The sequence below is a fragment of the Lissotriton helveticus genome, chromosome 11, assembly GCF_964261635.1.
Source record: "Lissotriton helveticus chromosome 11, aLisHel1.1, whole genome shotgun sequence".
Lineage (NCBI taxonomy): Eukaryota > Metazoa > Chordata > Amphibia > Caudata > Salamandridae > Lissotriton > Lissotriton helveticus.
Genome location: NC_136072.1, coordinates 828,690,869 through 828,716,049, shown reverse-complemented (window position 1 = coordinate 828,716,049; position 25,181 = coordinate 828,690,869). Strand labels below are relative to the sequence as shown.

The 25,181-nt window shown below is 44.9% G+C and overlaps 1 protein-coding gene across 12 annotated transcripts in view; it reads right to left on the bottom strand.

Moving 5' to 3' along the window:
* KANSL3 (KAT8 regulatory NSL complex subunit 3) overlaps positions 1-25,181 on the bottom strand; it is a 517,274-nt gene that overhangs the window by 17,866 nt on the left and 474,227 nt on the right. The window lies entirely within an intron of this gene.

Genomic DNA, 25,181 nt, shown 5'->3' with positions numbered 1-25,181 from the left:
AGGTACGTGCTTTTATTGGCCTCACTTCTTATTGCAGACAATGGATTCCTCAGTATGCATTTCTAGCCAAGCCACTGATACAGTTAACGACACAGGAGGCAGCCGTATCGACTGTCCTCCCTTGGACATCTGAACATACACTTAGTTTTAATGAGCTAAAGAAAGCTTTATGTCAAGCACCTGTTCTAGCTACACCGAACTACAGTAAGTCTTTTACACTTTTTGTCACAGAACGTAATGGTACAGCATTATCTGTTCTTACACAAGATCAAGCAGGACAATACAAGCCCTGTGCTTATTTTTCAAGCACACTAGATCCTGTAGCCCAGGCTCTGCCTGCGTGCCTCAAGTCAGTTGCAGCCACAGCACTAGCTATCAGACAAAGTGATTCCATAGTATTAGGACACTCCTTGACAGTACAAGTTCCACACTCCGTGGAAGTTCTTTTAAATCGAACACAGACTCAGCACTTGACAATTGCACGTTTAACAGGTTATGAATTGACACTGTTCCAGCCTCACATAGAAATCAGACGCTGCAACGTTCTAAATCCTGCTACACTGTTACCGTCAGTTACTTCAAATCCTGTCACACATGATTGTGTGGAAGTTGTTAACACTATGACTAAACCAAGACAAGACCTGACAGATATTCCATTACCAGATCCTGACCTGACACTTTATGTGGATGGTTCATGTATGAGAACAAGTACAGGAGAACTAGTAGCCGCGTATGCAGTGACCACTGACACTAAAGTTATTGAGACACACCGTATTGACACTCTGTCTGCTCAAGCCGCAGAGCTAGTTGCTCTGACTCAAGCCTGCATACACGCCAAGTACCTGAAAGTTAATATTTACACAGATTCACGTTACGCATTCGGAGTCGTACACGACTTTGGAGTGCTCTGGCAGGAGAGAGGTTTTATGACTTCTCATGGACCCAAGATTCAGCATGGTCTCCTTATTCAGGCTCTGTTAGATGCAATACATTTACCGACATCTATCGCTATCATGAAGTGCAAAGCACATACGAAAGTCACTGACATTATTTCCCAAGGTAATGATCTAGCAGATCGAACAGCCAAACTTACAGCACAGACACCAGACATACCAGTTAACAAGACACCGACATCCACTCTAGAACGGACTACATGTATGACAGTTAAGGACCCCACTCAAGATGTCATAGATATCCAGTTACATGCTACTCCCGATGAAATCAAGAAATGGTCCGAACAAGGAGGGGTCCAGACAGATCAAGGATGGTTGACGAAGGGAAAAGCCACATGGTTTCTCCCCGACTCAATGGTTCAAGTCATTATCAATACCGCACATAGTCCAGCACATTTAGGAGAAAAAGCCATGTTAGACAGTATCCAGAACATTTGGTTTAACAAGCATTTACGAGCTGCAGCCAAGCAGAAAGTCCGTACCTGTATGATATGTTGCCAGTTCAATCCAGGTAAAAGTGTCCCGGTGGAACAAGGTGGATTCCAGCCTCCTGACCACCCTTTTGAAGTCCTCCAGATGGATTATATTCAGATGGAGCGATGTCGAGGTTTCAAGTATGTCCTTATAGTTGTATGTGCCTTGTCCAGGTGGACAGAAGCATATCCAGTTCCAGATTATACAGCCGCGACCACTGCTAAGCAGTTGGTTCGTGAATTCTTCCCCCGCTATGGACTCCCTAGGGTCGTGTATTCTGATAACGGCCAGCCATTCTCATCCGAACTTATGAAGCACGTTTCCCTTTTGTTAGGGTACCAGTGGAAGTTTCATTGTGTACGCCATCCTGAAGCAGCCGGTCTCGTAGAGAGACATAATCAAACCTTGAAAATACGTATTGCTAAAATCTGTCAAGAGAAAGGTGTGGACTGGCTAGTAGCTCTGCCAGTCGCCCTATTTTATATGCGCATGGTCGCACATTCCAGATCAGGTCTGTCCCCGTATGAGGTCGTATTCGGCCGCCCCCCAAATATGTGGGGTACACCCAGACCCCGAAGTATTACAGATGTTTCCAGTAATATGCTGACAGATTACCTAGCTTCCTTGATGTCTGCCCTCCACTCTTGTCGTTCACAGGTTGCCGCCGCATTTCCAGACAATACCGAGGTGAAACCGCATGAAATTGTTCCAGGAAGCTTGGTTCTTGTCCGGAATTTTGATCGTTCAAGTCCGCTGGAGCCTCGCTGGAAGGAACCGAAGCAAGTCCTTCTGACCACCCGTACGGCTGTGAAGTTGGAGGGCCGTAAGGGGTGGGTCCATCTGTCTCACGTCAAGAAATTTCACGGACTAAAACCTAAAACTTTTGCCAAGAACTGCATTTTACCTAAAGACTGCCAAAATACTATTCTCAAGGACTGTCCCGCAAATGACATTGATACCAAGCCTCCCCTGTTAGAGAAAACTCCGCAACAGGAATATAAAGAGAAGCTACGGTCTAGTAAAATAAGTCAGCCAGTTTAATTGTCTAAGTCCTCCCCTAGGTGAAACGGTTAGACAGGTTTCTGACATGTATGAAATAGACCCCCATAGTGAGAGAGTTAGTCAAAACTCAATCCGATGTATCGTTTTTCTAAGTTTTATATTGTTTTTAAGCTTAATGATTACCTGCACGAGTTATGCATTTCATTTATGTTTTCCAACTTCTCATGTAAATAAGTTTTCTAATGCTACAGTAGAGCACACGTTTAGTGATCTGCCTCCTCATGAACTATCTTATCGTCTTGCTATGCGCAACAATTCATTTATCCGTATGTTACATTATTCACACCAGACCAGCAATGCCACTAATTGTTGGGTGTGTGGTCGACTCCCCCCTTTCCAGACACCGAAGGGAGTTCTGCCACTGTTTCCTTATCCATTTTCACATAATGGCTCATGTGGAGCATGGTCCACGTTAACGTCATCCTCAACTGATATGTCCTTTCTGAACAGTACATGTTTTCCAGACAAGCAAGGTCTTCCCCACAGAACAGGGTTAGATCTAGAAAATGAAGTTTATAATTTGGGTAATTATTCTTCGAATTTCATGGTCCTGAATGTTCAGTCTGATCCTACTCCAGACTTACCTGCAATTTCAGTACTACCAGTCAAAGGCGAATTATGTGTCAGAAATAATGATTCCGTACATGTAGGACATAGTGATTGTACTACTATTATCCAGTATAGTGACAGTGGGAAATCTATTTTCAAAGCTTCACGTCATTCTTATTTTGTTTGTGGTCAGACCGCATAGGTTCGTCTGCCCCTCGATTGGGAGGGAACCTGTTACATTGCCTTCCTACTGCCACCAGTTTTCCTAGCCCCATCTGATTATCACAGAAACACACATCTAGTACACATTAGACATAGAAGGGAGATCGAGTCCCCGATTGTCGACCAAACTGAAACTGCTCTAGAACAGTATACAGATTTCAATAGAGGATTCTTCTTCTTTATAGGACCTATCCAGAATAGTAAGTTAATACGTAGGTTAACCAGAACCCTTGAAGCAGTAGTTAATGAGACTGCTTCTGCCCTAGGTAACTTAACCGAAGAGCAATCTGCTATGAGATTTGTCGTGCTCCAAAATCGTCTCGTTCTTGACGTCATACTGGCCGATAGAGGAGGAGCATGTAGAGTCATCGGATCTAGTTGCTGCATTTTCATTCCTAATAACGCGCCGTCTGTTTATTCAGCTATAACCAGACTTCATAAAATTGCCCATCAGTTACACCAGAATCCAGGCACCTGGACATGGTCCGGTTGGTTTTGGAGTATAATTTCTGCCTGGGGATGGAAAGTATTGTCATTTCTAGGTATTGCAGTAGCGATCATATTCAGTTGCTGCCTCTGTATACAATGTGGCCCGGCGATTTGCGGCATTTGTGCTACCTCTTGTATTCCTAGTCCCAAGTCCCGTCCTAAATCCCGTTCCAAGAAAATTCGAGACGAGCAAATGATACTGTATGAAATGATAGATGGTATCATGAATATTGATGTTTCCTGATGGAAACGTAGTGACAAGGAGGGAATGTGGAAAAGTAAATTTTGCCATGTTCTGTGTCCCTACGTGTTCCCCATGTTATGTTATATGTGCATGATTAATATGCATATGTATTCCCCATGATCGATTAAAGACGCAATTACAGTTGTGTCCATCTCTAGTATGCCAGTTTCCAGTCCTCGTGAAAGCTACGAGTATTAGGCCTATGTAAAGCTACGTTGCCACGTTTCTCAGTGTGCACGTTATTTCATTGTAAAGTCCCTGTTTCTAGGCCTCAAAAGGGCCCGGACTCAGATTCAGCTCCTGTCTCCTGAACCCTCTCCGAGGAGCGATACAGCCCCCACCTGTATCCCTGACCCTTCACTTACTTCCTGCCTCACAGTGCCCGGCTCGGCCTGGCTCTGCCTGTCAGTCTGCCAAGAGTATGTTATGATTCTAGTTATCAGTCCAGCTCTCCTTCTCTGCATTCCTAAGCTACTGAATCGCATCAATAGTTTCAGTCATCGTCTAGCCTTTACGTCTCCATGTAAGAGAAATACTGTATTTATGGTCATTTAATATTCCTCAACACACACTACATGTAGAATAATTCATGCACCAGTCTTAGAATCTGTTAGCCTTTACCCTGATAACTTTTGGATTCTATCAACATGTTCTCTAAACATCAGATACTAGATAGTGTTTAGGTACATGTCGCTCTGACTCTCCAGACTTCAGTCTCTGCTCTTAGCGCAGAAGTCATAGCCCCCAGCTTCTCCCTAGTCACACGTCATTGTCAGTTTGCGCGCACCACTAGGTTAGAGGTCCCGGCTCCTCAGGTAGCCCCCTCCATGTTCCCGCCCCGTTCATGACATATTCTGTTACGTTTACATCACATGTCTATGTACACGCCTCCTGTCACACCTACTTTCACCCTTATCTTTCGCGACTGTTACAGGCCCCACCCACTGTTCCGCCTATTGTATGTACTGTAATGCAATTGTTTTAGTATATATGCTTGTGCACTGTTATTAAAAGTTGCTAGCCATCCCAGATCTTCCCCGTGCAGGTTGTCCTGTTCCTGTCCTTATGCTGTATTAAACCTGCAAACTCCTACTACCTCGAATCTTGACTCTTATTTATTGAGCTATCTGTTATTGTTATATCCAGTCAAAAATAGAGGTATTATTTATTTATTTACCACAGTGCCGGCACCCTGGCCCATTGAGCCCTGAGAGAGGCTCTTGAGCGCCCATCATTGGTTTAGAGCGCAGAAGCTCTTTGGTGCCAGCACATTTGTTTTGCGAGCCAGAGAGGCTCTGGGGACACGAGTGTGGTCAGTAGCCCCGAGGCTCCCACACAGTGTCTCCTCCCCACCAGTGTTCTTGAGCCCACGTGGCTCCAACGTTTGCCTACCTGCTATTTACAACTGTCCAGCACTTAGTGGACAGTTGCTACGTTTAGGCTTTGTTCTTGGCTGCCTGCGCAGCCTTCCCTGACATTGGACTCAGGGCATTCCAGCCCCTTGCGAGGCCAGTTGGCCTGGGGGACAATTCTAGTGTTGTGCCAGTGCACCCTGCGCAATTTATGATTTACTGCTTATGTGATTTCTGCGCAAATGTTCTACCTGCACCTCTGAATGTGTTTTAATGTTTCATGTGCAATTGTTTGTTTTATCACCTTTGCTAAAAGTGACCTGCTTAGGTGATTCTTTGTTTTTATTCCCCTTTGCTAAAAGTGACCTGCTTAGAGGAATGTATGTTATTACCTTTGCTAAAAGTGACCTGCTTAGGTAATTGTTTGTTTTATCCCCTTTGCTAAAAGTGACCTGCTTAGAGGATTGTTATGTCGTTACCTTTGCTAAAAGTGACCTGCTTAGGTAATGCCTTGTGCTTTTATTTCCCTTTGCTAAAAGTGACCTGCTTAGAGGAATGTTGATGTTTTATTGCCTTTGCTAAATGTGACTTGCCTAGGTGATTATTTTAGGTTTCCTTCCCTTTGCTAAATGTGACTTGCTTAGGTGATAGGTTTTCCTTCCATAGGTCCTGATGATAAGGTCCTAGTTCCCTGCGTGATTTCCCTACAGTGTTTAGGGTGGCGTAGGAGGTATTTACCCTTTACCAGTAGTTACTGGTGGTATGCTACATTAACTATTTTCTGTGTTACAGTCATTATATGTTGATGTGCTAAGTGTTATACCTACAAGTATTATTTCTAAAAAGTGCATACCCCTGACAGTGGTCCAGGTGGCCCTGTCCTGTACATAATCCCTTGTAAATCTTGCCCGTGCCTGTTGGCACATTGTAAAGTGTGTGTGTTATCTAATGTGTTTTTATTATTATAATACAAAGGCTATTTTTGATATAACCTTGTGTGGAGTTTCCTTTGTGGTGGGCCTAGGGTGTTGTCGCTGGGGTGCGCGCGCAAACGCTTTACACATCGCCTCTGAGATTAGCCTTGCTGCTCGCGCCACGTTACCTAGAGGGTGAGCGGGGGTTATCTTGGTGTGTGACTCCCTTGCCCTGACTTAGAAATGGTGATCCCTGACTGACTTTGGCGTGAGCCTTGACCAGCCGGGGGTCCCGCTTCTAACAGTTGGTATGAAAGAAGTATACAGGAAACTATTTACCTAGAGATAGTTTGTTTTAATGATGCAAAACCTGTTCTTACTTGGCCATAATTAATAAAGAGTCAATCTTATTTTCTTATGTCCTTTGTTTATATAGGTAGAGCTTCACCACTCAACATCAACAGAGTGTAAAGACCTTTCAGCTGGTGTAGATGGATTAGGGAAGAAAGTCGGTAATGAGGTGGTTTGATTATTATGGACGTCTAAAACACCCTTAGGAATAAAACTGAGATGAGTACTCATTACAACTCTATTACTTTGAAAAACTGTATATGGTTCTACAGAGCATAATGCCTGATTCGTACTCACTCCGCATGAAGTGATGGCTACGAGGGAAGCTGCTTTCCATGTCAGATGCTGTAAAGAGGCTTTATGAATGGGTTCAAATGGGAGATCTTTTGATTTGGAGAGCACAATGTTAAGTTCCCAAGGAGGAGATGGTGACTTAAGCGAAGGGAATACTTTTGTAAGCCCTTCTAATAAGTCTTTAATAAGAGATATTTTAAGGAAAGAAGTTTGTTATGGAGATTTTTTATATGCTGTTACAGCTAAAAAATGCACTAGAATAGAAGAAAATTGTTAACCAGACTGCCAAACGAAGAAGGTAGGGTAGACCACTTCTTCGTGACACATGATTGGATTGTGTTTGTTTTGAATGCACCATAAGAAAACAAGTTACTTACGTGTAACTCAAGTTATCCAGTATTGGTATCTTTCATAGATTCACATGCCTGAATCATTCCCCGTCGCCGACGCGGGAGTCCCACGGTATATAAAAAAGCAGTGCCAAAGGTAAATTATAGTAGTAGGCCTAAGAGAAAGGCCTGAGGCCTAAACTGTAGTGGCCTATCTACCTCATTATGCCAAATGGACCAAAGATTTTGTCCCAACCAATCAGCTTACAGCACCCTCTACAGAGCCAGTTCTCCTCAGATTTTCGTTAGCACAAGTGGGAAATGAGCATCCCAAAAATAGAGAACTGAGTCTCTGGGGAGGAGGGTGGGTGCATGTGAATCTATGAAAGATACCAATACTGGATAACTGAAGTTACAGGTAAGTAACTTGTTTTCTTATCCAGTATTGGGGTATCTTTCATAGATTCACATGCTTGAATCAGAGTAGCAAGCAGTATGCCAGGTAAGATTCGGTTGCGGATGGTGGGAGACTTATACTGATACACTCCCAAATACATTATATTTAACAACCAACAAGTGTGAAGTAAGTACATTGTTAAAGGTAGAACATGACTAGTCATAGAATATCAACCAGGAAGAGTAACATCACACATAATAGGTAGGCAAATTGAAATAGGTCTATATACTCATAATACACAGATATATTGAAAAGCATATTTTAACCACAAAATGAAGGAACACTGGTTACCTGAAGTTGTTCCTATGGAAATAGAGGACGTAAGACCGCTTGACCAACTGCCGCATCTTCTTGACTTGTCGATTGCAGGCAGTAATGTCTTGTACATGTGTGGACATTCTTCCATGACACAGCACGGCAAATATTTTCCAACGTCACTCTTGCAAATAACGCTGTAGACGCTGCTACAGCTCTTGTAGAATGAGACCTGATATTTCTCTGTAGTGGTCTGTTAGATTTGACATGGCAGAAATGGATTGCGGAGGCTATCTACCTGGAAATTGTGGCTTTAGTGACTGCTTTCCCCAGCGTAGTTTGGTCATAAGCCACGAATAACTGATCTGATTTTCTGAATTTTTTTGTCCTTTGTAGGTAAAACTTTAACCATCGCTTGATGTCCAAAGAACGCAGTGATCTTTTCGCCGGTTTAGTAGGATTTGGAAAGAAAGCTCTTAACTTCACTGGCTCATTTAAATGGAACTGTGAAGGCACTTTGGGTATAAATGTTGGATTAGTTCGGAGAGTGACATAATCCTGTGAAAAATGCAGGAAGGGTTCTTTTATAGTGAATGCTTGAATTTCACTTACTCTTTTGGCAGATGTTAGGGCTAGAAGTAAGGCGACCTTCCATGTGAGATTCTTGAGGTCGGCTTTGTGATTAGGTTCGAATGGGTGTTTCATCAGTTGTGAGAGAACCGTATTGAGTTCCCATTCTGGTGGGGAAGGCCTAACCGGAGGATAAGCTCGGATAAGACCTCTCATGAACTGTTTTATGAAAGATGAAGAACACAGTGAGGGAATGTTAGCCACCTTCCTGAACCTGGATAGAGCCGCTAGATGGACCTTTATGGATGAAAAGGAAAGACCAGAGCGAGCCAAATGTAATAGATAAGGAAGAATTTTTTCTGCAGGAGCTTACATCGGGTGTAAAGTGTTTGAGATACACCAAGAGCAAAATCGCTTCCATTTAAGACGATAAGTCTTCAAAGTGCTTTGGGCTTGCGGCTTTTTTAAAATGTCACGGCAATCCTGAGGAATTTGAAGGTCTTGCAATTCTAAGAAGTCAGGAGCTATGCGTGTAATTTCAAAGATTGAGGATCTGGGTGAAGTATCTGACCCTCGTTGCACGATAGCAGTGTTGGAGCCGGAAGAAGACGGATTGGAGGCTCTTGGGATAGTAACATGAGCTCCTGGAACCAATACTGGCACGGCCACCTGGGGGCAATCAGGATGAGACAGCAGCTCTCCAACTTCATCTTGCGCAACACCCTTGGAATCAACGGGATCAGAGGAAAAGCGTAAGTACAAATCCCTGACCATCGCATGGACGGGGCATTCCCTCTTGATCCCTTGTTGAGGGTATCTGCTGGCGTAATACCGGCATTTCTTGTTCTGCTGTGTTGCAAACAAGTCCAACATTGGTTTGCCCCAAGTCTGGAACACTCTGTTTAGTTGAATGTTGTCTAATTCCCACTTGTGGCAGTCTGATAGGGATCTGCTGAGCTTGCCCGCTAGAGTATTGTGGAGGCCCTTGACATGTTCTGCTTTGAGAGTTATGTTGTGAAATGTAAGCCATTCCCATAACTCCTGAGCTTCCTTTGATAGTGTAACTGATCTTGTTCCTCCTTGCTTGTTCACATAAAACATGCTGGTGGTATTGTCTGTGTGGACCAGGACTGAAGATCTTGCGATTCTGGGGAGGAATGCCTGCAAGGATAGAAAGATGGCTTTCAATTCCAGACTGTTGATGTGACATTATCTGTATTTCTGAGACCATTTGCCTTGTACTTGTAAATCTTGAAGATGACCTCCCCATCCTTCCATGGACGCATCTGTTGTCAGAACGAAGTCCGGAGGAATCTGCATGAACGTGAGCCCTTGCTTCAGATTGTGCAGTTGCGACTACCATTGAAGAGCATCCACCATGCGTGGGGTGACTTTGATGATGTTGTCGAAGGAGCCTGTCGCTTGTTCCCACTAAAGATGTAGTTCTTCCTGCAAGGCCGCATTTTCAGACGCGCCAGTGGGATGAGATCTAAGGCTGAGGAACACATTCCCAGGAGTGAAGCGAACAGAAAGTGCCTTTCTTTTTGACACTTGAATTGCTGATTTCTGCGGGCGGAGTTGTCTTTCATGAGACAAGAATGCTTTGCATTGCATTGAGTCTAGACGAGCACCTAAGAAAGGCAGGATCCTTTTCGGAAGTAATTGAGATTTGCTTGTGTTCACAGTGAGACCCAGGGATGCAAAGAGATTGCGACACATTGTCATGTCGTTCTGTACACTGTTCTTTGAAGGACCCTTGATCAGCCAATCATCCAAGTACGGGAAGACCTGGATTCCCCAAGAACGTAACGTCGCCGCTACCGGAGCCAGACATTTTGTAAAGATCCTTGGAGCCGATTTGAGGCCAAATGGGAGCACTTTGAACTGATAGTGGGCGCCAGCCACAGTGAATCGGAGGTACTTTCGATGTTTTGGATGGATTTGGTTGCGAAAGTATGCATCTTCCATGTCCAAGGAAGCCATAAAATCTCCCTCGTTCAGGCAGCTTAGAATCTCTGAAAGAGTGACCATTCGAAAACCCTGTTTCTTGAGATACCTGTTGAGGTTGCGCAGGTCTAGAATCGGTCGCCATTCCCCTGATTTCTTCATTACGAGGAAAAAATGGGAATAGAAGCCTGTCCGCCTCTGATGAATTGGGACGTTTTCTATAGCATTCTTGAGGAACATTGAATGAACCTCCTTGAACAATAAGTGAAGATGAGGGGGAGGGGGTCCCCTGGGCGGGGTAGTTTGTGGTTTGGTGACAAACTCTAGGGTGTGTCCATGTTGAACGAGGTCTAGCACCCATTGGTCGGAGGTAATCTGTTGCCACTGGTGTAGGAAACAAGATATTTTTGCGCCCACAGGGAGGGGAGGAAAAATGGATGGCGCCCGGCTGATCTCACTGTTTTCTATGAGTATCTCGCCCTTGATTGTTGGAGTGTTTTCGGCCACCTTGGCGAGAGAAACCAGCCGTACAAGATTGGCAGTATGAAGATTAATAATTTTGCCGGTACTGAGGCTGATATTGTCTGTTTTGCTGATAGTAACTTCCTCTAGAGGAGTAGCCATGCCTTCTAGCACCTCTAAAAGACCCTCGCTTGTACTGCAGGGAACCCAAAGACCTTGCGGTGTCCGTTTTGATTGCCTGGAGGGCTTAGTCTGTATGTTTTCCAAATATAGACTCGCCATCGTAGGCCATATCCAAAATCTTTAGTTGAACCTCAGGCCGGAAGGTGGTAGCTTTCAGCCAGCCCTGACGCCTGAGAACTGCAGCCCCAGCTAATTGCCTAAAGTTTGTGTTTGCAATATTTAAGGCGTAGTCGAAAGTTTCTGCAGCTGCTTGCTCTCCCTCCATCAAGATCTTCCGAGCCTCTTGACGTTTATCCTCTGGGATTAGGTCAATCAGACCAGCCATATCTGACCACATTTGGCGATCATAACGTCCTGTGATCGCCCAAAAATTTGCTGCCCTGATGGAGGCGGCAGCCATGGTAGAGAATTTCTTACCAATAATGTCCAGACGACGTCCTTCTTTATCCGATGGCGTAGTGATGGGAGTGGCAGGGTTTTTTGATCTTTGTTGTGCAGCCTGTGAAATGACCAAATCTGTCCGCGGGTGTCCAATTAGGCAGGAGGGGCTATTGATCAGAGCTCGATATTTTTTATCAATCCGTGGAAGCACGGCAGGCACAGAAGCAGGATTTTTCATTATTTTGATGCCCTCCTTCCATATGTAGTCTATTATTGGAATGGCTCTGGAAAACGTTCTAGTTTCTTCTTTGAAATCGTGAAGAAAACCCTCCGATTGTTCCACTGTTACTGGTAGTTGAAACCTACCCGCAGCTCGCTGCATAAGGTTATGAAACCCACCTATGTCTTCTGATGGTGAGTCCGATGGTTGTGGAGTTGGTGGCGACGGCATGGGGATAACATAGGAATCCCACGGATCCAAAGGAGGATTTTCTGGTAATTCGCCTTCTTCTACTTCTTCATCTGAAGATGTATCCGGAGTTTGAGTAGGCAAAATAGGCTGTTGAGGTTCCGTGACCGGAGACATAGGTGCTGGAATCTTAGGCTGAGGAATAGGGTCTGGAACTGCCACAGGCGGAAGTGGAGAAATGACCTACTGTGGTGGAAAACGTTGCCTATAATCTGCCAACATGGCCTGTAAGTCCTGGATGAGGTTCGGGGGCAGATGGCTGGACTTTGAAGCCCGAGACTGCCTCTTGTAACCTGAACAATGAGGAACAACAATTTCCTCCTGATAGTAATGTTCAGGGTACTCTTCATACTCCTCATCATCTTGACACTTGATGTTTAATTCCGAAGGATGGTTAGCTATCCCAAAAGCTCCTTCGTTGTCATCATCATCATAGTCCTCCTCCTCTTCATGAGCACAAGTCTCAAGGAGGTGGGATGGCGTAAGCGGTGAGATATAAGAACATTCTTGTCTTTGGAAAGATCTTAGTTGAAAATCCTTCGAGGAGACAGGCCTAGAAAATGCTTGTTTTGCCACTAAAGGCTTTGTAGAAGCAGTAGCTATTGTCGTAGATGGTATGGTAGACAATGGAGGTAGTGGAGACAGAGTTGCTGTCAAAGGGATCTTGTTGGTAGTCATCGTTAACAGAATCATCGTCGACAGACTCGACGTCGACCGACTAGACGTCGACTGGACTAGACGTCGACTGGACTAGACGTCGACTGGACTCGATGTCGACTGGACTCGATGTCGACTGGACTCGATGTCGACTGGACTCGATGTCGACTGGACTCTCGTCAACGGAATCATCGTCGACGGACTCGACGTCGACGGAATCATCGTGACGGGACTGTCGTCGGAACCATCGTTGACGGGCTTGACTTCTTAGTCAACGGCACCGTAGATGTCTTCGTAGGCTTCGTCGACGGTACCTTCGTTGACGAGTGTTTTGACTTCGACGACGAGGCTGTCATCAACGGATCGTCGACGATGGTTTTCTTCGTCACAATGGAAATCCGAGTTGACAGGATAGGAGAGGTGATAGATGAAGTAGAAATAGTCGCCGTCGACGAAGGAGCTGAAGACGTGACAGAGATGGTCGTCATAGGAAAAGCTGAAGAGACAGAGCAGCTTTTACTCACTGTTTTATGCTTCTTAGAGTCCTTGAGAGCTGAAGCTTCAGAGAAAGGTGATGGAGATCTCTGAGAAGGACCAGAAGTGGGGTGGGAGGTTTTGATATGTTTTCTCCCCTCACTTGACGAACTATCCTGAGTTCTTGCTCTCTTGCTGGAGGTCGAAGCTCCGTCATCATCTTCAGCAGAAGAAGATTTGAGCCATAAAAGGACTCTGGCCTCCCTTTTAGAGGCAATAAATACAGTCCTTGTGTTGATCATCCACATGGACTATCTTCTTGTCGCAAGATCTAAACAAGGCCTTCTTGTCAAACATCCTGAAGGAAACAAAACTGTGTAGGAACTCAGGGAGACTCCCTTCCACACGACGTGCGGTGAAAATCTGAGGAGAACTGGCTCTGCAGAGGGTGTTCTAGAGGGTGCTGTAAGCTGATTGGTTGGGACAAAATCTTCGGTCCTTTTGGCATAATGAGGTAGATAGGCTACTACAGTTTAGGCCTCAGGCCTTTCTCTTAGGCCTACTACTATAATTTACCTTTGGCACTGCGTTTTTATATACCGTGGGACTCGCGCCTCGGCGACAGGGAACGATTCAGGCATGTGAATCTATGAAAGATACCCCAATACTGGATAAGTAAAACTTCTTCCACTTAAAGGCATATGATTTTCTTATGGAAACTTTTTTAACCTCTCTTAAAATGTCCAAGCAGTCTTGTGGTAGGCCTAAATGACCACATTGAAGGAATTCAGGAGCTACAAGTGCAGTGATGGAAGGTTGGGGTGCAGTATATGCCCCCCGAACTTGTACAGGAGATCCTGTCTGCACGGCAATCTCCTGTATGGTCATTATGCAAGGTGAAGAACATTTGTGAACCACCACGGACTAGGCCGTTCTGGTGTTATTATCATACTAGTCTTGGGCCTGTAGAGATTGAAGATTACTATTGGTATGAGAGGAATAGGATCTCAGCATTTTTGTTGCTTGCATCTGCAAACAAATCTATATGATGATATCCTCAGTCTTGGAAAATGTCTTGTATGACTTTCTTTGTGTAGAACACAGTTGTGATCTTCCTGAACTACCCAACTGCGTGAATCTGCCTGTATATTGTGAAACCCTGGAAGATGAAGGTATGTTATATGTAGGTTTCTGGCTAGTAACCATTTCCATTTGGCTTGAGCTTCAAGAGGCAGGGGTTGAGAGTGAGTTCCTCCTTGCTAGTTCAGGTAATGCATCGTTGTTGTATTGTCGGTCTGAACAAAATGGGAATTTGTGGTTATTGACGGAAGAAAAGATTTCAGGACCAGATAAACAGCTCTCAGTTCCAGAAGATTGATATGATAAGTCTTTTCTTTGTCCAACCAAATCTCTTGGGTTTGCAAGTATTCAACATAATTCACGATACCAGTCACCATGTATACTCTGTAAACAAAACCAAGAGCCAGGGACATCGTGGTAGTAGAAATGTATCCAAGTGAGGCCTGTAACATTTCATTTTTTAATAACAGAAAAAGGCCTGCTCTGTACTACAGAACAGTATTCTGTTACCACTGCTCCATGATTAAAGTACCAGGACCGTTGTCCTGGGAAGGGACACTTGGCACACCCTCCACATCTTAAGAGTCACAGTTTGGGCCGCTGAACCTTTCACATAATCTAGGTCTCAGCATGCACGCAAGACTGCCATGTGAGCTGGGAAGTGAAAACTATAGTCGATTTTCCCTTGGAAGGAATTCCCATCTACTGATGGGAAATTGGGGACAGTTTCACCCCAACAATAAGTTTTGTTTAATCCTTCCAAAAAGTCTTTTACTATAGGAATCATAAAGATCTTTGAGGAGAACCCTATCTGTATGTTGTAACAGCCACTCAATGTACGTGGCAAATTGTACGTTTGAACGGACAAAGTAAAGCAAGTATAGAATAATCACATCTTAGCAGGACACAGGACCATGTGTATGATTAATACACTATAGATGGAATCTTTTCTACTTAAAGGTGTACAATGTTTTCACAGTTGGTTGCAGATGGTCTTTTGGACTCCTTCAGGATGTTCAGACATTCTTATGGTAGATTTAGGTGCCTGTTTTGCATGATTTGAAGAGTCCTTGCATCCCTTTTAACAAATTTGTTGACTTTGAAGCTTTTTGTGACGTCTTAAAGACAGGTGACGTAGCACTAGAATGCACCATTGTCTCCCACTCAGGGGCAACGAGTATATCTCAATTTCATAAGGACTGATGGAGTCCATTAAACTGGCAGAAAAGCGTACAAACATTTCTTGGACTAGTATATCAAAGGGACACTGCCAGCAATCCTAGTTTTCATACTCTGAAAGCAAAGTGTTGGCATTTTGAGAAGTTGCAAACAGGTCAATTTAAGGAAAGTTACAATCTGTGATAATAAGCCTTGTAGTACAAAGTCTTTGAGAACTTTTCTACTAACTCCTGAGAGTGGCCATTTAGGAGGTTTGAAGTGCTGTGACAAGAATTGCTTTTATGGACAGGTCTCTTGCCTGTAATCAATTTCAGATTGTATGGGCTTTCAGAGAAAGCGTCCTGGATCTGGTGACACCTTGTTTGTCTAGGTGGTGCATTGTGGTTGTGTTATTCATCTCACCTAATACTTTGCTTGTTTTCAGAAAAGGCAAGAAAGCTGTTAGAGCAACAGACTGCTCTCAACACCACACCACTATTGTGATTACAGATGCTAAGTCTGACTACAGGCCAGGCTCTGCCAAGTTTGATCTTTTTCAACTTCACCACTGGACCCAGAACGGGCTGTGGAGTAATCGTCAGAAGAGTCTTGAACAGGAGTATGTAACTTTTTACTGAAGAAGGTTGACATTGAGACAGGACTCCTCCGGAGAGCAGATGCCTCTGATCTCCACCTCTCCCAGGTGGCCATTCCAGCCCGGAAGTGAGTGACTATTCACCACTGTCAGCTCACGGGTTGGAAAGGGAGAGGGTACCACACATGATCCAATCGCGATCTAGTAAGCTACCACTGCCAATCATTTACAGTCTCTTCCAAAATCTGAAAGTTGTCAGAGAGCCCCCCTTGATGATGGGCCCACTGGGACTTCAGCGCCCGTACATGGCTCCAGCAGTGGTTGATTAGCAGGATGCCATCTGTCCCAGAAGCCTCAGAGTTAACCTCACTGAAATCCAGGACTAGTATGGTCCGTAGTGCCCTTGCCCGGGATGAAGCCATGCTGCCACGGGGAGACCAGATGCTCGATAGTCCCCCTGAGCCGATTAGCCAAAATCTTCGAGTATAACTTCGAGTCTGAATTAATCAGTGAGATAGGGCGATAGGATGAGGGTAGTTTGGGAGGCTTATTTCTTTTGGAAAAACCACTATATTCGTTTCCAGCCATGAGCTAGGGGGAATACCGCTGAATTGTATTCCTATAAATAGATCGAGGAGTAAAGGAGTTATGATATCACCCAGAATCTTATACAGCTCTAGTGGAATTTTATCTGGTCCTGCTGCCTTGCCCGCAGCTAACTCCACTAGAGCAATTTGTATTTCGTTCATGATTATATCTCTTTCTAGATCTTGCCTAGTAGCCATGTCGACCCCCAAAGTATTCTCTAACTCGGCAGCCCATCTAACCACTTCGTTTTTAATTGTGTCGGGGTCAGAAGAGTCCTCATTTTCATACAGTTTCTCGTAGAACTTTTTAAACACTTCTAATATTGTTTCCGGTGTTGTAAATTCTTGACCTTCTGACTCAATACAAACAATTGAGTTGAGAGATTGTTTTTGTCGAGTACTGAGTGCGAGCTGCTTCCCCACCCTCTCTCCTGTTTCGTAGATCTCGTTACGATGTGATTGATAAGTCTCAGCTGCCTTTTGGGTATATTTACTATTTATCTCTGCCTTGAGAATCGCCATTTCTCTCAGAATTGAAGCCCCCTCTCCACCCCCTCCAGCCTGAGCAATTATAGCGGTATGCTTCTCTTCTATTCTAGCTAACATTTGAAGCTGAAAATCATTTAAAATAGCACTCTCTTTCCTCTGCCTAGCTACATAGCTAATTGTCTCACCCCGTATTGACGCCTTAAAGCAATCCCAAACCGTGTTCCTAGATGAGCTATATCGATTACAGTCCAGAAATCCTTGCGTCCATACTTTAATGTGCTCAATATATCCCCTGTGACTAGGAGTTTTCGATCAAAGGTCCAGCTTGTACGGGGTCTAACCGTATTGTCTATGCAAACAGAAAGTACTAAAGGATTGTGGTCTGCTATAATCTTTGGTAATTTGAGGATTCCTACCTGGCTTGTCCGGTTACTAGTCATCCAGATATAATCAATACGTACGTATTTGTTATGAGGATGTGAAAAGTACGTGTAACCTACCCCGGGCTCTTTATTTGTTCCGGGCGATCCCACTACTGGTGGAAGATAAAATTATTAAGACCCTTGAATCCCAGATGATGAAGTTCGTATGGGGGTATGGGAAGATAAGGAGATCTATCCGCTTTCTTTCTCTCCCAGTTACAAGAGGAGGCCTCGCAATTCCTAATTTGGAACTTTACATGCTGGCAGCGCTGCTTCAGCAGATGAAGCCTCTATTCTATATGACATCTTTGGGAAGTGAAACAGGGGAGAGTTATATTCCCTCAATATTTGAATTGATTATCGGGGATAGGGCGAGAGGTCTTCTAGTAAGGCAACTTGAACCTTCATACTTCAAAAAAGTGAAATTTAAGATTATATTGAGTGTGTGGGGTATTTGGAAGAAAATTAGAAGACATCTGAATATTAACAAACACAACAAATATATTTCTTTATGGCATTCTACCTTACTACCACCATTAGTATACGATGCGATCGCTAGGGCATGGGAAACTTGTGGAGTTTTGACTCTTGGCGATTTTTTATTGTCTTCTGCTGATCAAAGATTCCAACAGCTACAGCTCAAGTTTTTTATTCCCAGCAATAGCGTATTTAAATATATCCAAATTAATACGATTCTAGAACTAAAAAGTGAAGATATCTCATTAGAGAATATTCCTCTATTTGACGGTCTATTAAGACCATCAACTAGGATTGGTACGATCTATGATGTTTTAATTGACAGTCAACCAGATGATGTTGCTGTGGTTGAGCAGGGTTGGTCTCGGAAACTAAACAATCCGAATGTCGATATTGATAAGGTACTTATAATGTCACCTAAATTGTTTATGTCTTCTAATTTAAAAGCACATCTGTACAAGACTATGTATGATTTGTATTTTACACCTGCCAAACTATATTCTTGGGGGAAAAGAGCCAACTCAGAATGTCCCAGATGCGGAAAAAATTCGGCACATCTAATCCATATGCTTTATGAGTGTGAAAAATTGTCAGTCCTGAAAGATATGATAATGAAATTCTGGCAGGAAGTGTTTAAACATCCAGTGGCCGAATCCCTCACCTTGTACATTTTGGGATATGATAATACACTTTCACATACCATTGAAGAGGAAATTGTGCTCTTTTTGGGGACAGCTGTGTATCGTATTATATTAACAGCTCGCTGGAAAGACACAGATCCCCCTAATTTTCAGGTATGGTTATCAAGACTTTGGGGTATTTACAATCAAGAGAAGGCGATCTTTGCTTGTAAAGGGCTGAGGGCTAAAGCTCGGGGAATTAAGATTTGGAAACCTATTGAGAATTGGAGCAATGATATCAGAATTGCTACCTAGATTCTACATACCTCTGTAAATAATATTGTGGCTTTTTTCTGTCCGATATTTTCTTGCTCTCTATATTAATCTCTGTTTCATTTTATCTTGTGTTCAATCTGTTGTTGACTAAAATGTTGTTTTTCTTTCAATAAGTATGTTTCTGCAATTCATGAACTGCCAAATAAAAAACTTAAAAAAAAAAAAAAAAAAAGAAATCCAGGACTGAGGCTGAAAGATCAGGATCATAGCCTGAATATCCTTGTCTCTTTTCCGTGGGGAAAAGGTACAAAACCGAACTGTGACCAGAATGGCTCTGATAAAGGGAAGCATCTGAGAAGAAATCAGGCAGAACTTTGGGTATGTTGATAATGAACCCCAAAGATGACAGGAGTTTAGCTGTAGTCTGGAGGTGGCTGACAACAGCCTGGGCCATCAAAGTAGGGAAAGACTGGTACCCTTATCCTAAGAAAGTGAGCTGCCACCATTGCCATCACTTACGCGAATGCCCAAGGGATGCTGGTGAGACCAAAGGGAAATACAGCAAACTGAAAATGCACCCCCCCCCCCACATTGTCCGCATGCTAATACAGTTGGCCCGACAGGACCTGAATATGGAAATAGGCTTCCTGCAGGTACAAGGCCACCATTCAGTCTCCAGGGTTGAGAGCAGACAAGACCTAGGCTAGGGTGAGGATTCTGAATTCATACTTTCAGAGGAAGACATCGGGAGGGTGAAGATCTACAAGAGGCTGAAGACTGTCATTGTTCTTGGGCACCAGAAGGAGAAACAACAGCAACCATGCTCTTTTTCTGGTGCTGGCACCTTCTTGACAGCTCCTTTGGCCAAGATAGCTTTCACTTTGAGCCGCAAAAAGGAGAGCTAGTCCCCGTCAGTCGCTGGGTGGATAGTGGAAGGTGGGGCAAGAAAGAAAGAGTTCGGCATAATCTTTGCAGACAATCTGCAGAACCCATAGACTGATGTGAACGCTTGTCAAACAGGACAAAATCAGTGGATTCTGCACTTCTTCGATGTACCCTTACAGTGTTCCTTTAAGGGTACACTAGAGGTTTGTCAGGTGAGACTGTGGTAGAGGGGTTTGAGGGTTGGACTGAGCCACACACTGACCTTGGCTGCATGGGTGGTGGGCACCTAGGCCTGACCCTGGGTAACTTCTAGGATGAGACAGGCTGGTGGTAAGAGACTCCTCGGACAAGGCAGAGAAAGGAACCGTGGAATTGGTGCCATTGACCAGGCTGAGCAGAGAGGTTCAGACAGCAAGCTGAGCCCTACTCTCCTTAAAACACTCAAGGACAGAATCAGCCTTGTCTCCAAACAGGCGAGTCCGATCAAATGGCATATCCATCAGAGACAACTGGACTTAGCCTTAGAACGTAGCCATGCAAGGCAATGAATGACAATGTTGGTGCCTATAGCTTGCTCAACAGAGTCAGTAGTATAGAAGCCACAATAAATTGTGAAGTTGGTCATATCACAACCATCTTGAATCACCTACAAAAGGACAAGACTAAAGCTTCAGGCACACCAGGGAGGACTTGTGGCACCAAGTCCCAGAGTGCATGTTAATGGCTTAACAAACCAGAGGCGTTGAAAAAAGGCAGAGCCAAACCAGTGGACAAGAAATGGAGCATCCCAAATGTTTCCCTGTTGGGTGAGTGGTAAGGAAAGTGATGGGGTAGGTCCAACTGGTTGAGGTCTGCACCAAAAGGCTCTCTAGAAAAGGGTGCTGAGACAAAAGGGCCAGGTCGCCAGGTGATTTCATTGTTAACTGTGGGGTCCGTGCAAGGCTAGGCCAAGCGAGGATACCAGTCAGCGCCTAACTGAAATGGAGAAGGAGCTCAGAGGCCGTCTGGCCCAGTTGCAGGCCCTCAGTCAATAAGTTTGTTTTTACCTCAATAGTGGGGAGCTGGAGGACAAGGAATAGCGTAGCAAGCAGATTCTCCTGTGGCTGGTCCACGAGTAGAGGAAAGGGCTGTCTTTGGGGAGGTATCCAGCCCACTAAGTCTCCTGCAAATCCTCATATGGATTTTCCTCTGCACAGGGCTGAGCGAACTCATCACCCTGGTCAAAGTTGGTAGCAGAGTCAGTCTCAAAAAGATAATGCAAAGAATGTTGACTGCCTTGTGTTAAAGCGAGTGCGAAAATGGGCTCCTTAGTCAGATTCATGTGCAACATTGGTCTTAGTCAGACCAGTCGAAATGGCATCAGATAGGATAATCGGGGTCACCTCTTCAGGTGGCGAGGTTGGCAATGGCATCAATGTACCTGAGCCTGGTGTGGGTGTGGGTTATGGGTGCAGCTTCGGAACTGGAGCAGAGGGCAGAAGTGGATCAGAGGGTCCAGCTGGCACCCAGGGTGAACCTTCCGGCAGTAGTCCACGTGGAAGGAATCTTGGCAACACGGGGACCAAAGGCGAGCCAGCTGGAGTCGGTAGCGATCTGAAGGGCCAGAGCATGGCTGTGCTGAACTCTTAGAGCCGGCGTGGTGTGGCTGAGGGCCAAGACACTTGAGTTGTGCCAGAACCAGCTAAGGATTTGGTCCTGGAGTCAAATGACTTCCAGTGTGGGGTGATAGCGCAGCCCACACACTTTGTCAAGGGAGTGGGATTGACACTAAGAAGCGGAACTCCCCTTCTAACTCTTGTGTTTTTTTTGTGCTTAGTGGGGGAATTGGAGCATGATGAAGATCAGCCTGGAGAGCAGATGCTTTCAATTGTCATTTCAGGGATAAAAACTTGTCATCATAGGAGTCGACATCCCTCGCACACTGGATAAATTAAGAAAGGGTCTCAGAGACAAGAGAAGCTCGGAACCCATGTCTAGTGGCGAGGAAAGAGAGGAACTGACAGTGCGCTGGAGTGGTGTCAATATAGGCCCGCATATCATTACCAGAGTGGAAGGGCGGTTTGGTGTCTCTAGGCTCAGTGTAAATAAGTCCCTCCTCCCAATAGGTCCTTGTGGGAGCCAATGGCATCTCCCTTTTCCCTAACAGCAGCTTTGTCTCAGGCTGTCAAGAGTGGGACAGGTCATTTGCCCCTGGCACAGATCTACCCTAGATCGTCCCTCTGGGCCTAGGAGCTCTGCTGTTTAAGGGCTGGCAGGTCTTCTCCTTGAGGAGAGGGGACCTGATCTCATCTGTTAATAAGCTTGTTTCCCAGCCCTCATGCCCATTCTCTTGAAAAGTTTGGCCATTATCCCAGGCTCCAACTCTACTTGTTCACCCTGGGCTCTACACTGTGCTCTGGTAATCACACACACCCATTCAGGTATACCCAGCATTGCTACATAGGTCTTTTTTGCTTTTTACAGCAGTCCATACTGAGGACTCCAGATCACTGCATAGCAGACACTGTACACAAATTGCAGAAGATACCACCACTCTCTTCTGGCCAGTAACCCTTCCCTATTCTAAGGACACCATTGCCATGAGATGTACCTTAGCCTGGTTATCAGCACTGAGGACTATATAGGTCTCACAAGTCGAGGATTAGTCTTAGGACACCAGTTGCTTAGCCCCCATCGAGGCCCTAGTGCTTCAGCTCTAACCCCATTAACCCGTTGCATGCTCATGACGAGCTGAGCTCGCAGCTCGTCATGACCGTTGCGCCGCACCCATGCGGGGATAACTCCCCTGCTCTGCTGGGCGTTCCATTGGAACGGGCGTGGTCATGACAAGCTCAGCTCGTCATGAGCACAGCGCCACCGTGCCACATGACGAGCTGAGCTTGTCATGAGCTCTGCGGCGCTGCGCGCCCCCCCCACCCACCAGCACAGAAGGGGAATTAGCCCCGCAGAGGAGGGGTTAATATGTGGTAGTTGTCTGCATGTCTCCAGGTTACTGGGCCAGACCGCCAGGGCAGCTACATCCAACCTATCCTCTGAGACAAGAGTTGCCCCAGTGAGCTCTGACATGGTCAGGAGTCACCTGTGATCCTATATGGAGACTTACCAATGCATTTACAGTAGGTGCATAGAGGTATTTGTTTTTGCTGGCACAGATAGGATCTCTGGTTTGGTGTCCAAGAGCCTTATAACCATGACACAAAGCTTTCTTGGGATCTCAGTTCTTACCCTGGTACCCATCCCCTTAGACTGTGTAGAGTTTTGATGCCCACCCTCAAGAGCAGGTTTAGGAGGCCTTTTGAAGATTCTGTTTTTATCTTTGTTTGGCTCACCATCTTTCCCTTGGGGGGGGGGCTTAGCAATCCCTTTCTTTTGGCCACCCTTGTTTTGACCCAGTAGTCTGCCTTCTTCCCGAATTCTTGAGGAGAAAGTGGACCTAGGCCTACCAGGTACCGATGTAACTTCACTTAAACCCAATTACTTACAACATGCTCTTTTGTAATTAAATTATAAAGCCCATCGTAATCATGCACATTGTTAACTTTCAACCAGCCACCTAGTGCCTTCACTGAAACGTCTACAAAATCTATCCAGGTCTGACTCTGGGTTTTTCAAGTCTCCCTGAACTTGATTGTGTATTCTTCGGTCGGGAGTACAAAGCTCTTAATCAGGGTGCCCATGCTGAGGTCATAGTACTCAGCATCTGCCTCATTCAGTGTCAGGAGCCTATCTTTACACTTTCCTGAGAACCACTCCCAAAGAAGAGAGCCCCAATACTTCTTCTTCAGCTCTCTCATTTCACAGGCCCTCTCCAAGGCTTTAAGCCATTTGGTGATATCATAACCTTCAGTGTATTTTGGGGCAATCCATTGGGGATTTTAGGGCCAAACCCTTCTTTCCCATTCATAATTTTGCTGCCACCAGAGGTATGTTGCTGAACCTATCTCAGTCCTTTCGCATAGCCACAAGTTTAGCCTCTCGTTCTAGCCTCATAGCTAGTTTCTGAAGATCTGTATCTTAAGGGCCTATTTATTCTGGGACGCTACTAGAAGTGGTACCACTGGTATTGCTGTCTGATGGGATAGTGGTGGAGTCACTGTCAACCTCTTCCACCTCTTCATCATGTTCCCCATTGGGTGAACCTTTACTTACCACGGTCTTGTTATTTTCTGCCAACAACTGCTGCAGATGAGCTTTTGTGGGTTTAGAACACAAGGTAATTTCCCATGCTTTATAGAGCTCCTTAAGTTGGGATACTTTGTGGTGCTTACAGGTTGCCAGGTTGAGTGCCTGGGAGAGTCCTTCAGATAGGGTTTTTAAAGTAGCTGGAAACTTTTTTAGGAACTTACAAAAATGCTAAGTACTGCTAAATACCTAAATACTTTACCACTTTTTAAATTCTAAACAGTTTTGCAAAGGGCCCTAGTACTCTACCCTTCCATTAATATCTTTAGACTTCAGGATGCAGTTGTGTGTTTAAGAGCCGTAAGGACTTCCCAGGGCTACACTAATCTACATGAAGTTTTAGGTCTGGCTTGTTAGCACAGCTAAACCAAGGGGATGATGGACGGAGTGTTGAACATTGCAAGCACTCACCTCAACTGATCTGGAATTAATCCATCATCATTCTTTAGCTCACTCTGCCACCCCAGTTCAGACATGGCTATATGCAAATCAGGCTGACCCTGTGCCTCATGAGAACAACCCAGCCAGAAATGCCAAGCCATGTCTTCCCTGGGCCAGAAACAAGCATCCTGGGATCAGTTTTGGGCTCACAGCCCTCATCAGCCGGGCTATCTTGAATCCAGTGGCAAAGTGAGCAAGGGACCCACGTCTGGGCATACCCTGCCAACTTAGGGCGAACAAAGCAAAACCAAAAGGGGATGATGGACGGATGGTTTTACTTTGTTCGCCCTAAGTTGGCAAGGGATGCCCAGATGTGGGTCCCTTGCTCACTTTGCCACTGGATTCAAGATAGCCTGGCTGATGAGGCCTGTGAGCCCGAAACTGGTCCCAGGATGTTTGTTTCCGGTACATTTCTACAGTTTATTCACACCAAGGCCTGGCTCCTGCTCATTCACTAACTGCAGGTTAACTTATCCAAGTGCCCTCTTCCATATACTTAGAAGACCTAGAACCCAGTTTAACGTCCGACAGCCTGGATCCTGCTGTTTCAGTATTACAGGATCCAGCTTCCACAGTTTCCGTAGTTCAAGGGCAGGTTGAAAGTCTTAAGGACTAGACCCTTCAGTTTCAATACACCAGACCTAAACTTTACCAGCTACAGAATCTTACTTCCTGTTTTTTTTAATTTTAAAGTTCCTGATACAGTTTCAGCAGCTGTACCTAAAGCAACACACACCTACAGTGCCTGTTCTACACCTACCTTTTGTAATTCCGTAATTAGATGGCAATACTACCACTTTCAACAATAACCCCTAGTCAAAAGCTCCTTTCTATGTCACATCACCATTATTTTCACCGATTCAACTGTGAAGTAACTGAGC